Source organism: Pristis pectinata, chromosome 9 (genome assembly GCF_009764475.1).
Source record: "Pristis pectinata isolate sPriPec2 chromosome 9, sPriPec2.1.pri, whole genome shotgun sequence".
Lineage (NCBI taxonomy): Eukaryota > Metazoa > Chordata > Chondrichthyes > Rhinopristiformes > Pristidae > Pristis > Pristis pectinata.
This window is the reverse complement of record NC_067413.1, coordinates 55,312,638-55,328,046: the sequence shown is the minus strand read 5'-3', so window position 1 is coordinate 55,328,046 and position 15,409 is coordinate 55,312,638. Positions and strand designations below refer to the sequence as shown.

At 41.4% G+C, this 15,409-nt stretch overlaps 1 pseudogene; it reads left to right on the top strand.

The window, feature by feature from the left end:
• The window catches only part of LOC127574521 (golgin subfamily A member 4-like), a 247,048-nt pseudogene that overhangs the window by 200,331 nt on the left and 31,308 nt on the right, over positions 1–15,409 (top strand).

Sequence of the window (15,409 nt, the reverse complement as noted above, 5' to 3'; positions counted from 1 at the left end):
GAATGATGTTTAAAGCCCTGCTCCGACATCGAGCCCAATAGATGTCCTCCATCGCTGGTAACTGAGTCCCAATGATGTTTTGGGCCGTCTTGATGACCCTCTGCAGAGCCTTCTGCTCCTTCCTAGTGCAGCTGGCATACCAAGCAGTAATGCTGTATGTCAGGATGCTCTCCACCCCACACCGGTAGAAGTTCACCAGAATGTTCTGAGACAGTCTGACTCTCATTTGAAATGGAAAGGATCAGAAACATGATTTGCACTTTCATCCCAACACACTCATACAGATGCTTCCACAAAATTGGTATGACATTTTGTACACACAATAAAGGGATATATTAATAATTTAGACATAGAGGTTTCAAACATGAATGCCTGATTCTATATGACACCCCAGAGTGTTACTTTGGTTTTGATCTCTTATCTAAATTTGGTGGCCTCCTATTTTTTTTCCTTGTATCCATTGAACAGAGTGCACCATTTTGTTTGTTTAGCTGGCACTTTGAAACATGAAGGCAGGAAGATCTGTAACAATGTATCAGTTTTTTGATATTTTGAAATTTTTTCCAAATACATTTTGTGGCAGTGAGCATGAACACTACAACACAGGAACAGGCACTTCAGCCCACAATGTTGCACTGAACTGATTAAGCTAATGACACCTAATTCCTTCTGCCTGCACATGGTCCATATCCTTCCATTCTTTGCATTTTCATTTCCTTATCTAAAAACATCTTAAACACCTCTGTCATATTTGCCTCCACTACCAGCCCTGGTAGCGCATTCCAGGCACCCACCACTCTCTGTGTAAACAAAAACTTTCCCCTCTCACCTAAAATACATGCCCTATGGTATTAGACATTTTGACCCTGGGAAAAAGATACCGGCTGTTTATCTATACCTCTCATAATCTTACAAACTTCTATCAGGTCTCACCTCAGCCTCCACTGCTCCAGAGAAAACATCCCTGGTTTGTCCAACCTCTCTTCAAAGCACATGCCCTCCAATCCAGGCAGCATCCTGGTAAACCTCTTTTGCACCCTCTCCATAGCCTTCACATCCTTCCTATAATGGGGAAACCAGAATTGAATGCAATATTCTGGATGTGGCCTAACCAGAGTTTTAGAAAGCTGCATCATAACTTCCTGACTCTTGAACTCAATGTCTTGACAAACAAGTTCAAGCATACCATACACCTTCTTTACCACCCTATTGACTTGTGTGGCCACTTTCAAGCAGCTCTGGACTTGGATCCCAAGAATCCGATGCACATCTATGCTGTTAAGGGTCCAGCCATTAACTGTGTACATTCTTTTTACATTTGATCTCCCAAAGTGCAACACATCACACTTGCCTGGATTAAACTCAATTTGCCATTTCTCTGAATGTATTTGCAACTTATCTTTATCCCACTGTATGCTGTGACAATCTTCTACACCATCTACAACACCACTGATCTTTATATCATCTGTGAACTTACTAACCCACCCATCCAAATCATTTATAATTTATCACAAACAGCAGAGGTTCCAATACGTATCCCTGCGGAACACCACTGGTCACAGACCTCCAGCCAGAGTAAGACCACTACCCTGTGTCTTCTATGGGCAAGCCATTTTGAATCCAACCAGCCAAGTCAACGTGGATCTTAATCTGAATCTTCTGGATGAGCCTACCGTGAGGGACCTTGTCGAATGCCTTCCAAAAATCCATGTAGACCACATCATCACCACCTTGATCACCTCCTTGAAAAATTCAATCAAGCCATGCTAACTGTCCTGATTTAGGCCATGCTTTTCCAAATACTCATAAATCCTATCACTAAGAATCCTCTCCAGTAGCTTCCCTCCCACTGACTTGTGACTCACCGGTCTTTAGTTTCCAGGATTATCCCTATTTCCCTTTTTGAACAATGGGACAACATTAGCTATTCGCCAGTCCTCTGGGACCTTGGCTATGGCTAGAGAGGACACAAAGATCTTGGTCAAGGCCCGAGCAATCTTATCTTTTGCATCTCTCAGTAACCTGGGGTATATCCCATCAGGCCCTGGGAATAATCCACCTCAATGTTCTTCAAGAGACCCAACAAACTTTTTAGGGTTCCCTAAATGTTTTTATTGTGTGGGTTCTGGGAACTATTTTGAACTATTAGCAGAACTATTTTGACAACAATTATCATAAACTGCTGATTCTATTAAGAAAGAATTAAATATGTTGATTCATTGCAGGGACATCTTCTCACAGTAACAGAATTGCAGGTGAGATAGTATTCAAATGATTTTTTTCTATTGATTCACTTATTAGAAAGGTAAGTCCAAGAAAATATTGAAATGTTTAAGTCTAGTTTTCCTTAGAATTTCCTGAGAATGTTTCTATGCCAATTTTGATGTGTTATTCGTCATTTCATTACTTTTATTGGTTGAAATATTGAATCTTTTTAAGTTAAACATATTGGCCTGAAACTTGTGAAAATATCTCACTGTTTGCATTCATGTTTGAGGTTATGCAGTTTACATCCTTCACCTCCAGAAGGATGAACTTGGTGTACAAGCATGTTCAGGATGTAATTGGTAAAGTCCTGTCCACAAAAAGTCAAAAAAAAAACAATTGATAGGTGGTAATGCCAAGACCCCAGTGTACTGTTACAGCAGTAATATTTTTGAATGCTTCTGAAGGTCCCTGATGTACAGAAACATTCAAAACCTATTATCCAATCAAATAAGCGTTTTTTATGATGGCATCACTTAAAATATTCATTTAGATAATTAAATATTTTTTGCTTTGTTATTTTTATTTTAAAGTAACAAACCTTATTTTTGCTTCACAGCCTTTAAAATTTCATCCTACATGATTAGCCATAGGCATTTTATGCAGGCAGATTCACCAGTGTAATTGCTGAGAATACTGCAAATTTTTGTTTTGCTGATGACTGAACTACTGGCAGTTCCCAGCAAGAGGTGGATCAGTGACCCACTTTTAGTGGCAAATGTCACAAAAATCAAAATATTTTCATATTTAAAGCAGATAACTGCAGAAATACCAACTGAATAAAATATTTGTTTGTTATACAGTGTATTTAGAAAAATTATATATTTGCAAAATATAAATAACTCCTGTCTTGAGAGTTTTAAGTAAAAATACTTAATCATTTGAGTTACTGAGCTGCTTAGTGACCTTTGATTGTTTTAAGATTTCCTTTCAGATTTATGAAATTGGGAGTCCTTTTTTTTCTGTGACAGAGTCAGAGTGGTTAAGAAGGCATATGGTGTATTGTCCTTCATCAATCGGGGAATTGAATTTAGGAGCCGTGAGGTATTGTTGTAGCTATATAAGTCCCTGGTCAGGACCCCACTTGGAGTACTGTGCTCAGTTCTGGTTGCCTCACTACAGGAAAGATGTGGAAGCCATAGAGAGGGTGCAGAGGAGATTTACAAGGATGCTGCCTGGGATGCAGAGCATGCCTTATGAAAGCAGGTTGAGGGAACTTCGGCCTTTTCTCCTTGGAGAGACGGAGGATGAGGGGGGACCTGATAGAGGTGTATAAGATGATGAGAGGTATCGATAGGGTAGATAGTCAGAGGCTTTTTCCCAGGCTGAATTGGTGGCCACAAGAGGACACAGGTTTAAGGTGCTGGGGAGTAGATATAGAGGAGATGTCAGGGGTAAGTTTTTTACTCAGGGAGTGGTGAGTGGGTGGAATGGGCTGCCGGAAATGGTGGTGGAGGCTGATACGATAGGGTCTTTCAAGAGACTGTTAGATAGGTATATGGAGCTGAGTAAAATAGAGGCCTATGGGTAAACCTAGTAATTTCTAGGGTAGGGACATGTTCGGCACAGCTTTGTGGGCTGAAGGGCCTGAATTGTGCAGTAATTGTTCTATGTTCTATGTAGTCAAAGAGCAATACAACACAGACGCAGCCCCTTCTACCCAATTGTCTATGCTGACCAAGATGCCCATAAGCCAGTCCCATTTGGCCCATATCCCACTAAGCCTTCCCTATGCAAGTGACTTTTAAATGTTGTTATTGTACCTGCCTCAACCATCTCCTCTGGCAGTTCATTCTATATATGCACCACCCTCTGGTGCCTTTTAAATCTTCCCCTTAAGCCTATGCCCTTAGTTTTGATTCACTTGTGTGCATTCACCTTATTTATATCTATCATGATTTTGTACACCTCTATAAGGTCACCCCTCAGTCTCCTACACTCCAATGAATAAAGTCCTAGCCTACCCAACCTCTGCCTATAACACAGGACCTCAAGTCCTGGCAGCATTCTTGTCTATCTTCTCTGCATTCTTTCCAGCTTAATTATGTCTTTCTATAACAGGGTAACTAAAACTGTACACAATACTCCAGGTGCAGCCTTGGCGACATCTTGCACAACCACAACATAACGCCCCAACTCCAGTACTCAATGTCCTGAATGATGAAGGCCAGTGTGCCAAACACTTTCTTCTCATCATATTGATGGAAGAGGTTAACATTTGCATTAGTACTGCAGATGCAGAAAATTTAATGTTGGCATTGAACCAAATCTGTTTCTCAATGATGTCAAATATTATGTGGAAATGTGTTGAAATAATTTGTTATGTTAGTTAAGTCTTGTGTTTGATTCTATGATATCTTCATTTAATCTATCAGGCACAATTAGCGCAAAAGACTACTCTTCTCAGTGATGCCAAACTCCAGGAACAGGAATTTAGAGAGCAGGTAAAAGCAATTTTTTAAAATATTTCCTACTGGTTAGTTTCTGTGTCCAGATTCAAGTAAATTGTTCTTTTGATTTATTTTCCAGATTCACTCACTTGAAGATCAGCTTGGAGTCCATGAAAAAAGTTCTTCTATGTCGCCTTTTGGAATACCAGATAGAGGTGACACTTTAGGAACACTGGTTGATTTCTTTTAAAAAAAAATATCAATATTGAAATGACAGCTTCTTGACAATTGGATAGTTTCCGACATTTTAAATTTTTTAAATTTTATTTTCAGCGTGGTAACAGGCCCTTTCGGCCCAACGAGTCCACGCCGCCCATTTTAAACCCCCATATTAACCTACCCGTACGTCTTTAGAATGTGGGAGGAAACCGGAGCACCCGGAGGAAACCCACGCAGACACGGGAGAACGTACAAACTCCTTACAGACAGCGACGGGAATCGAACCCCGATCACTGGTGCTGTAATAGCGTTGCGCTAACCACTACGCTACGTTTACTCTAAAAATGCTGCATGTGGGCTGACTTGGTCTTTTATATCATTACTCTGCGATGGAAACAACATTGCCTGTGCTTATTACCATCTGTATTTGGGTTTGAGAGGTGGCGGTTAGCCACGTTTTGAGCTACAGTACTCCTAATGAAGGGAGTACTGCTCCAAATTGAGTACTGCTCTCAATGAATGCAGCTCCAAAAAATCAAAAATATTGTTCAGAAGAAAGCCTCATTGAATGGCAACCCACCCACCACCCTTCACACCCAAATTGTGAAGGGTGGAAAGTTCGAGTATTTAGCACCAGCAACCAGGAAGGATGGTTTGTGATTTTGTGGGAGCCTGCAGATGGTTATGTTCCTGCTTCCTTCTCCTTAATTATTAAAGATTTTGCAAGTTTAGGAGGTGTTGTAGATTCCTGGTTCTTGATGTAGCCTAGGCAAGTAACAGCAGTGTACACTGGTTATGATGCACTGATGGTGGAAGGATGAATGTTTTGGGTGGTGGGTGGGTTGCCATTCAATGAGGCTTTGTTCTGAACAATATTTTTGATTTTTTGGAGCTGCATTCATTCAGTCATTACAGAGTACTCTATCGTACTTCTGACTTGTGCCTTGTGGATGGAGGAAAGGTATTGGTGTCAAGAGGTCCATCACTCACCACAGCATATTGAACCTCTGATCTGATCTTACAGTGACAATATTTATGTGGCTTGTGTAGGTCAATGTCTGATCCAAAATGACTGTGTAGTAGGCTTATTCCTTGTAGTGGTTCACTCACTACTTACAATAGACCCAGTCTGGCAGGTTTGGCTATCAGATCAGCTTGGTTATTAATGGTGTTACCAAACACTCACTGAAATCCCCTGCCCATAGCATCTGTGCCCTTGCTTCTTTCAGTTTTGCCCAATATGAGAGTAGCATTTCTTTGTCAGCTAAGTCATAGAATTGTCATGTCTAGCTGTACATTATGCCAATCAGTACAAATCCCACTTGCCCTACATTGATTCCGTATTCCTCTCTTCCTTGCTCATTCAAGCACCTGTCCAGGTGAAATATTGTTATTGTTCCTGCCTCCATTTCCTCCTCCGGCAGCTCATTCCAGATACCGGCTACCCTGTGTGAAACATTTACCCCTCAAGTCCCCTTTTAACCCCCTCTATCTCACCTTAAACCTGTGCCCTCTGGTTTTAGACACCCCTATCCTGGGAAACGGACTCTGGCTGTCGACCCTATCCATGCCTCTCATAATTGTATTTACCTCTATTATGTCACCTCTCAGCCTCCTTCACTCTAAGGAAAACAGTCTCAGGCTTTCCAGTCTCTTATAACTCAGGCCCTCCAATCAAGGCAACATCCTTGTGAATCTTTTCTGCACCCTCTCTGGCTTAATCACATCATTCCTATAGTGTGGCAACCATAACTGCATACAAAACTCAAAGCACAGTCTAACCAATGATTCCTACAACTGTAACTCCCAACTCTTGTACTCACTTGCCTTGGCCAATGAAAGCAAACATGCTAAACAGTCTATGAAACAAAGTCGAGTAGTATCATTGGCAACAATGCATCCATCTCCGATGAGCTCAATCATTCTATGCATGTTTTGAACAGAAGGACAATGAAATGACAGCAACCATCCCGACAACCTCCAATGCACTTGTACCCACAGTCACTGTTGCAAATGTCAGATCAGTCTTCCGGAGATTGAACGTGTGGAAAGCGTGTGACCTGGATGGAGACCCGGATGCGTTCTCAGGTTGTGTGTGGATCAATTGGCGGGAGTACTTGCAGACATTTGTAACTTCTTCCCTACTCCAATCTGAGGTTCCCACCTGCTTTAAGAGGAACACTGTTCTGACATCCACCATGATAAAGTGCTTCAAGAAGCTGGTCATGACACATATCAACTCCAGCCTCCCAGACAACCTCGACCCACTGCAACTCGTCCCAGACAACCTCGACCCAATTCGCCAACCACCCAAACAGGTCCACGCGGACACCATCTCCCTGGCCCAACACGCATCTCTGGAGCATCTAGATTAACAAAGACACATACGTCAGACTCCAATTTATTGACTACAGCTCTGCCTTCAATACCACAATTCCAAACAAACTCATCTTCAGACTCCTGGACCTAGGAATCAGCACTTTCCTTTGTAACTGGATCCTTGACTTCCTGACCAACAGCCTGCAATCAGTAAGGATAGGTAGCAACAACTATGCCACAATTATCCTCAACACTGGTGCCCCTCAAGGCTGTGTCCTTAACCCCTTATTTTACTCCCTATACACTCACAACTGCATGGCCAGATTCTGCTCTAATTCCATCTACAAGTTCGCGGATGACACCACCGTAATGGGCTAGATTTCAAATAATCACAAGGCGAAGTACAGGAAGGAGATAGAGAGCCTAGTGGCATGGTGTCAAGACAACAATCTTTCCTTCACTTAGCAAAACAAAAGAACTGGTCATTGACTTCAGGAAGTGGAGTGGAGCACACATCCCTGTATATATCAATGGTGTTGAGAGCTTCAAGTTCCCAGGTGTAAACATCACCAATACCTTGTCCTGGTCCAACCACATAAATGCTGTGGCCAAGAAAGCACACCAGCATCTCTAGTTTTGCAGAAGACTAAGGAAATTTGGCATGTCCCTGTTGACCCTCACTAATTTTTTAGAGACGCACCATAGAAAGCATCCTATCCAAATGCATTACAACTTGCTATGGCAACTGGTCTGCCCAAGATCACAAGAAATTGCAGAGAGTTGTGGACACAGCTCAGTCCATCATGAAAACCAGCTTCCCCTCCATGGACTCTGTCTACACTTCCCACGGCCTTGGGCAAGCAGCTGACGTAATAAACTAAACCTCCCACCGCCGACATTCTCTCTTCCCCCTTTCATTGGGCAGAAGATACAGAATCTTGAAAACATGCACCACCAGGCTCACGGACAACTTCTGTCCCCGCTGTTATAAGACTCTTGAACAGACCTCTTGTACGAAAAAGATGAACTCTTGACCTCACAGTATACCTTGTCATGGCCCTTGCACCTTTTTGTCTACCTGCACTGCACTTTCTTTGTAATTAACTATAACACTATATTTGTACTACCTTAATGTAGTTAGGTTTTGAAATGATCTGTATGGATGGCATTCAAAACAAAGTTTTTCAGTGTATCTCAGTACCTGAGACAATAATAAACCAATTATATTTAATGACACAGAGAAAGCAGTGCGGGGTAAAATTTCCAGATTTACATTTGACACCAAACATGGAGCTCTGGTAATCAGTGAGGAGAATAGTAATAGAAGAAAAGAAGACATAGGCTGGCTGAATAGATGGACAAGTAGCGGATGAAGTTGAAGACAGAGACAGAACAAATAAAGGGAAACAATATGGACAAAATGTTGTGTCCAGAATGTGCAGGAAACAGAAGAATCCGGATGTGTTTGTCCATGAATCCTAAAGTGTCAAGGCATGTTGAGAGAAGTATGTAGAAGTAAATAGCAATACGGAATAGAAAAGCAGGAAGGTTGTGTTGAACTTGCATGAAACGCTATTGTGTCCATACTGTTTAACTGATTTTAGAAAGGATGTGAAGATTTAGAGAGGATATGGAAAATATTTATTAGGATGGTCACTTGGACAGGTACATGGATATGAAAGGTTCAGAGGAATATAGGTCAAACGCAGACATTGCTTAGATGGGAGTCTGGTGCAAAAATGTTCAATAGAAGTAGTGGTCATCAGATGTTAAACCATGAATTGCAATTGCGTACTTTTGTCCCAATATTCAAACCTGTTTTCTTACAATACATTGCCTGTGTCAGAAACAAACATTGTGCTTCCATTGTTGAATCTCTGCATTCTTGTGGTATATTTGCATTACATATTTAAAAAGCTTAAAAAAAAATTGCAATATGCAGTAGACCATTCACAACCATTCATATTCAGAAGCACTGTTTAGAGTCATAGAGTCGAAAGGAATTGAACCCTTTAATCCATCGTCATGCTATTGCTACATTAATCATTTTTATTCTCCCCACATTCTCATCATCTCTTCCCCCATCTCTTCCCCCCATGAATTCTACCTGCACAAAAGGGGCAATTTATAGTGGTTTGTTAACCTACCAACCTACATGGCTTTGGGATGTGAGGGGAAATTGGAGCATCCTGAGAAAACCCACAGTCACAGGGAGAACTTGCAGACTTGACACAAACAGCACCCAAGATCAGGATTTAATTCTGATACTGTGAGGCAACTATACTGCCCAATATGATTGTGTAATGCTGCAAATTTAGTGATACTTAATGAATACCTGATCAGTATTTGATTCATTTCTGAGAATATCATAAGAATAAGGTGAGTTAACTTGTGAATGAAGAAGTTATTCAGGAGTGGACATTTCAGTTTTACTGGGGTACTAACTTAGTTTTGAGACAAAAACTTGTTATGCAAATTCATTTATTTAGCTGCAGCTCAAAAGACTTAGTGATATTATTGGCTCAAATTCATTTGCATCAGTCTGTCACTTGCCCCCTTTCCACAACACTCACACATGCACTCCAAACACGTCCTTTGACTCCCAGACATTTGATACTGAATGAAAATCAAAATACTGCAGATGCTAGAAATCTGAAATAAAAACAGAAGATGTTGGAAATACTTTGCAGATACTTTACAGAGAGAAACAGGCCCTTTGGTCCATGATGTCTGGGCCAACCATGATGGCAAATTAAACTAATCCAATCTGCCTGCATCTGATCCATATTCCTCCATTCCTTGCATGTTCATGTGCCTGTCGAAATGCCTCTTAAATTCCACTATCATATCTGCTTCCACCACCACCCCTGGCAACGCATTCAACCTCTCTGTTTAAAAAAAAGAACATGACCCACTCATCTGCTTTAAACATTCCCCTTTCAACTTAAAGCTATGCCCTTGAGTATGACATTTCCACCCTGGGAAAAAGACCCTGACTATCTACCCGATCTCTGCCTCTCGTACTTGTATAAACTCGTATCAGTTCTCCCCTCAGCCTCCGACGTTCCAGAGAAGATAATCCAAGTGGGCCAAAGGGCCTGTATTGAGCTGTATTGTTCTATGTCCAACCTCTCCTTATAGCTAATACTCTCTAATCCAGGCAACATCCTGGTGAACCCCTTCTGCACCCTCTCCAAAGCATCCATATCCTTACTGTAATGGGGTGACTGGAACTGCACACAATTAGGCAGTACCTGTGGAAAGAGGAACAGAATTAGTGTTTCAGGTCAAAGTCCTTACATCAAAACTGGGAAGGAGAGAAAATAAGTTAATTGTAGGTTGCATAGAGGTTGCAAGAGGAGTCAATTGTACAAGAGAAGTATAAACGATAGAGCAGACAAGGTTTGCCAGATGATTCCAATGCTAATTGAGCCATCTGTTGAATAGATTAACAGTGGCAGTTAAAAGGAAAATAAACAAAAGGGCGTGTTAAAGCTTTATTTAAATGCTAGTGATAGTCATGATAAACCTCACAAAAATACTTATTGATAAGTTGCACTGTACTTATAATTAATTTTGGATGGAAGGCAGTAGTCTTTTTTCATTAGTGTCCTCTACATTTAATGTTTTTTTAAGATTTCTAGTATTATGTAACAGACTGGAATTTTGATTTCCTCTCTCATGCCCAGCATAAGCATCCAGTTATAGAGTTATTCAGCATGGAAACAGGCCCTTCAGCCCAACTGGTCCATGTCGACCAAGATCGAGAGAGTCAGGGGGCAGAAGTGAGTGTAGTCGCTATTACTAAGGAGAAAGTGCTTGGGAAGCTGAAAGGTCTGAAGGTGGCTAAGTCACCTGGACCACATGGATGACACCCCAGGGTTCTGAAAGAGGTTGCTGAAGATATTGTGGAGGCATTTGTAGCGATCTTTCAAGAATCAGTAGAGTCAGGAATGGTTCCAGAGGACTGTAAAATCACAAATGCCATTCCGTTCTTTAAGAAGAGAGGGAGACAAAAGACAGGAAATTATAAGCCGATTAGCCTGACTTCAGTGGTAAGATAGAACATAGAACACTACAACACAGTACAGGCCCTTCGGCCCACAATGTTGTGCCGACATTTTATCCTGCTCTAATATCTATCTAACCCTTCCCTCCCACATAGCCCCCTATTTTCTAGATTTTAGAGTCCCTTATAAAGGGTGAGGTTTCAGGGTACTTGGAAGGGCTTGATAAAATAGGCCAAAGTCAGCATGGTCTCCTTAAGGGGAGATCTTGCCTGACAAATCTGTTGGAATTGAGGAAGTAACAAACAGGTAATAGACAAAGGAGAGTCAGTGGATGTTGTTTACTTGGATTTTCAGAAGGCTTTTGACATGAGGCTGCTAAACAAGATAGGAGCCCATGGTATTATAGGAAAGGTATGAGCATGGATAGAAGATTAGCTGACTGGCAGAAGGCAAAGAATGGGAATAAAGCGGGCCTTTTCTGTTTGGGTGCCGGTGACTAGTGGTGTTCTGCAGGGATCAGTGTTGGGTCCACTACTTTTCACGTTATATGTTAATGATCTGGATGACTGAATTGATGGCTTTGTGGCCAAGTTTGTGGATAATACAAAGATAGGTGGAGGGGCAGGTAGTGTTGAGGAAGCAGGGAGTCTGCAGAAGACTTGGACAGGTTGGGAGAATGGACAAAGAAGTGGCAGATGGAATACAGGGTAGGGAAGTGTACAGTCATGCACTTTGGTAGAAGGAATAAAAGTGGAGACTATTTTCTAAACTGGGAGAGAATTCAGAAATTGGAGGTGCAAAGGGGCTTGGGAGTCCTAGTGCAGGATGCCCTGAAGGTTAACTTGCAGGTTGAGTCAGTAGTAAGGAAGGCAAATGCAATGTTAGCATTCATTTCGAGAGGACTAGAATATAAAAGCAATGATATAAAGCCTCAGCATTACAAGGCATTGGTCAGACCACTTTTGGAGTATTGTGAGCAGTTTTGGGACCCATTTCTAAGGAAGGATGTGCTGGCGTTGGAGACGGTCCAGAGGAGGTTTATGAGAATGATCCCAGGTATGAAAGGGTTGACGTATAAGCATTTAATGACTCTGGGCCTGTACTTGCTGGAATTTAGAAGGATGGGGGGGGAGGGGGGGATCTCATTGAAACCTACCGAATATCGAAAGGCCTGGATAGAATGGACATGGAGAGGATGTTTCCAGTAGTGGGAGAGTCCAGGACAAGAGGGCACAACCTCAGAATAAAGGATATCCCTTTAGTACAGAGATGAAGAAGAATTTCTGTAGCCAGAGGGTGGTGAATCTGTGGAATTGATTGCCGCAGACGGCTGTGGAGGCCAAGTTATTGGTATATTTAAAGTTCTTGATTAGTAAAGGTTATGGGGAGAAGGCAGGAGAATGGGGTTGAGAGGGAAAAATAAATCAGCCATGATCAAATGGCTGAGCAGACTCAATGTGCCAAATGGCCTAATTCTGCACCTGTGTCTTGTATCTATCTAAGCTAGTCCCATTTGCCAGCGTTTGGCCCATAACCTTCCCAAATACTGTAAATAATTAAACAAGATGTACACACATTTAGGTGTTTTGGCAGAAAATATTGTCCTTTTAATAGTTCCTTTTTTTTCCTCTACCTAATTAGGAGGAACTAGATAATAGGAATTGATTGTAGAATTTTTATTAATTCTTCCTTCCAGCTGATTGTGTTCATAATATGAATTCGTTTCTTTCTGTGGGAGATATGCTATGAGATATTACAACAGAATTGAGATTAGAAATTATTTCATTCATCTGTAAAGGAGTAGGTGACTTTAAAGTTTTATGGTGCTATGCCCAGAAGCAACAGCACTGATTCTAACGTGTGCCACTCATAGCCCTTTCGTAGCGTACCAAAACATAGGGGTTGAGAACACAGGTTTGATAATCTGTGTAATTGTGAGCCCAGTTTTAACAGCTGGATAACACTTTGTCTTGCAGCAATTGTACTGCACATCAGTGAGACTGCATTTTGAGTATTGTGTACAGTTTTGGTTTCTTTATCTGAGGAAGCATGTTCTTGCTGTGGAACAATTTCAGCAAAAATTCACCAGACTGATTCCCAGGATGGCAGGGTATTGTCTGGAGAGAGATTGGGTCAATTATGCTTATATTCATTACAGTTTAGAAGAATGCAAGGAAATCTCATAAAAATTCAATTGGAATCTCTGCATGAACAATCCAGTCAGTGTATCTCTTGGAGAAATGTAATTCACCATGTGACCTATAACTTGTCTGTTATCCATTATCCGTGATAATTGTATGGCTTGATGTGTTCAAATCACTTAAGTTCTAGTATTTGTCAGTTGGAGAAAAGTGCTTTTTATATTTGCTGGATTATTGATTATTGTGGAGATTTAATCTGTTTTTCATAACATTTTCTTTTGTGGTACAGATGGAAATTATGCTGTGGATGGTTCTGTGATAACTGAGCCAACAGAAATAGAATATCTTAAGAAGGTGCTCTATGAATACATGATGGGAAAAGAAACTAAGGTATGGTGTAATGACAAAATGTTTTGCAATAGTCATAGAGTTATAAAGTCATAGAATCCTACAGTATGGAAGTGAACCATTTGGCCCATCTTGTCCATGCAGACCATTGGGCACACTTCCATATTAATTCTCCCAGCACATGGTCTATAGCCTTCCAGGCCTAAGCAATTCAAGTGCTCATCTAGTTGTTAGCGACCCAGCTTCAACCACTCACTCAGGCAGTGCACTCCAGGTACTTGCCATTCTCTGGGTGAAGGTACCCTCTTACCCTTACTCTAAATCTGTGTTTTATCTTTAGGTTTTAAAAGGGGAAAAGTGTCCTGCAGTCTACCTTGTCTATACAAATGACATGATTAAGGTATTTTAATCTTAATGTCCTCTGCTCCGTGAAGAACAGACCTAGCTTCTCCAGTCTCTCCAGCCTCATAACTGAACTGCTTCCTCCCAGGCGAAGTTCAGGTGAATCTCCTCTGCACCCTCTCCACCCTATCACATCCTTCCTAATGGCATGGTTACCAGAATTGCACGCAGTGCTTCATCTGAGGTCTAACCAAGATTTTATAAAGTTGGAGAATAACCTCACCACTTCTGTTTTCAGTGCCCGACTAATCAAGGCCAATATCCCATATGCCTTTCTAACTACGTTCTCTACCTGTGTTGCCACTTTCAAGGATCTATGGACTTGTACTCCAAGATCCCTCTGTTCCTCGATACTCTAAGACCCTACCATTCATGCTGTTTGGCCTAGCTTTATTAGTACCCCCAAAATGCATCACCTCACATTTATCTGGATTAAACTGCATTGCCATTTCTCAGTCCATTTCAACCAACACATCAATATCTCTCTGCAGCCTAAGACTACTCTTCCACACGATCAACAACTCTGCCAGTCTTTGTATCATCTGCACATCCATCTTCACATATTATAAACAGCAAGGATCTCAGCACCAATCGTTATGGGACACCACTAGTTTCAGGCATCCAATCAGTAAAACAACCATCTACGATCATCCTCCGTCTCCTATTGCCAAGCCAGTTTAGGATGCAGTTTGCCAACTTGCTCTGTATCCCATGGACCCTAACCTTTTGGACTGGCCTCCCATATGAGTCCTTGTCAAAGCCTTACTGAAGTTCATGTAAACCACATCTACTACACTGCCCTCATCAATGTACTTTGTTTGCCTCTTCAAAAAATTCAATTGGTCAGACAATATGTTCTTGACAGAATTATGTTGGCTGACTCTGATTTAGCGCCTGCCTTACAAGTGAACAATAATCCTCTCCCTCAGAATTTTTTTCAGTTTCTTCCCTATCACAGATATTAAGCTGACAGGTCTATAGTTACCAGGCATTTTCCTACTGCCTTTCTTGAAAAGAGGGACCACATTTACTGTCCTCAATTCATCTGGTATCTCACGTGTCTAGTGGAGATTTAAAATTTCAGCCAGAGCCCCAGCAATTTCTCCCATAAATGCCTCCCATAGCAGCTGAGGATAAATCCAGTCCAGTCCAGGGGATTTATCCATCTTTAAGTCTGCTGAGGCATCAAGTACTACTTTTTTTATAGAGACCTCCACTAGACTTTCACGTACCCATTCAGTGGATACTCCAAATATTAAGTCTGTTTCCTTTGTTAGTACCAAAGAGAAGTACTAATTTGGGAATATTTTGTGCA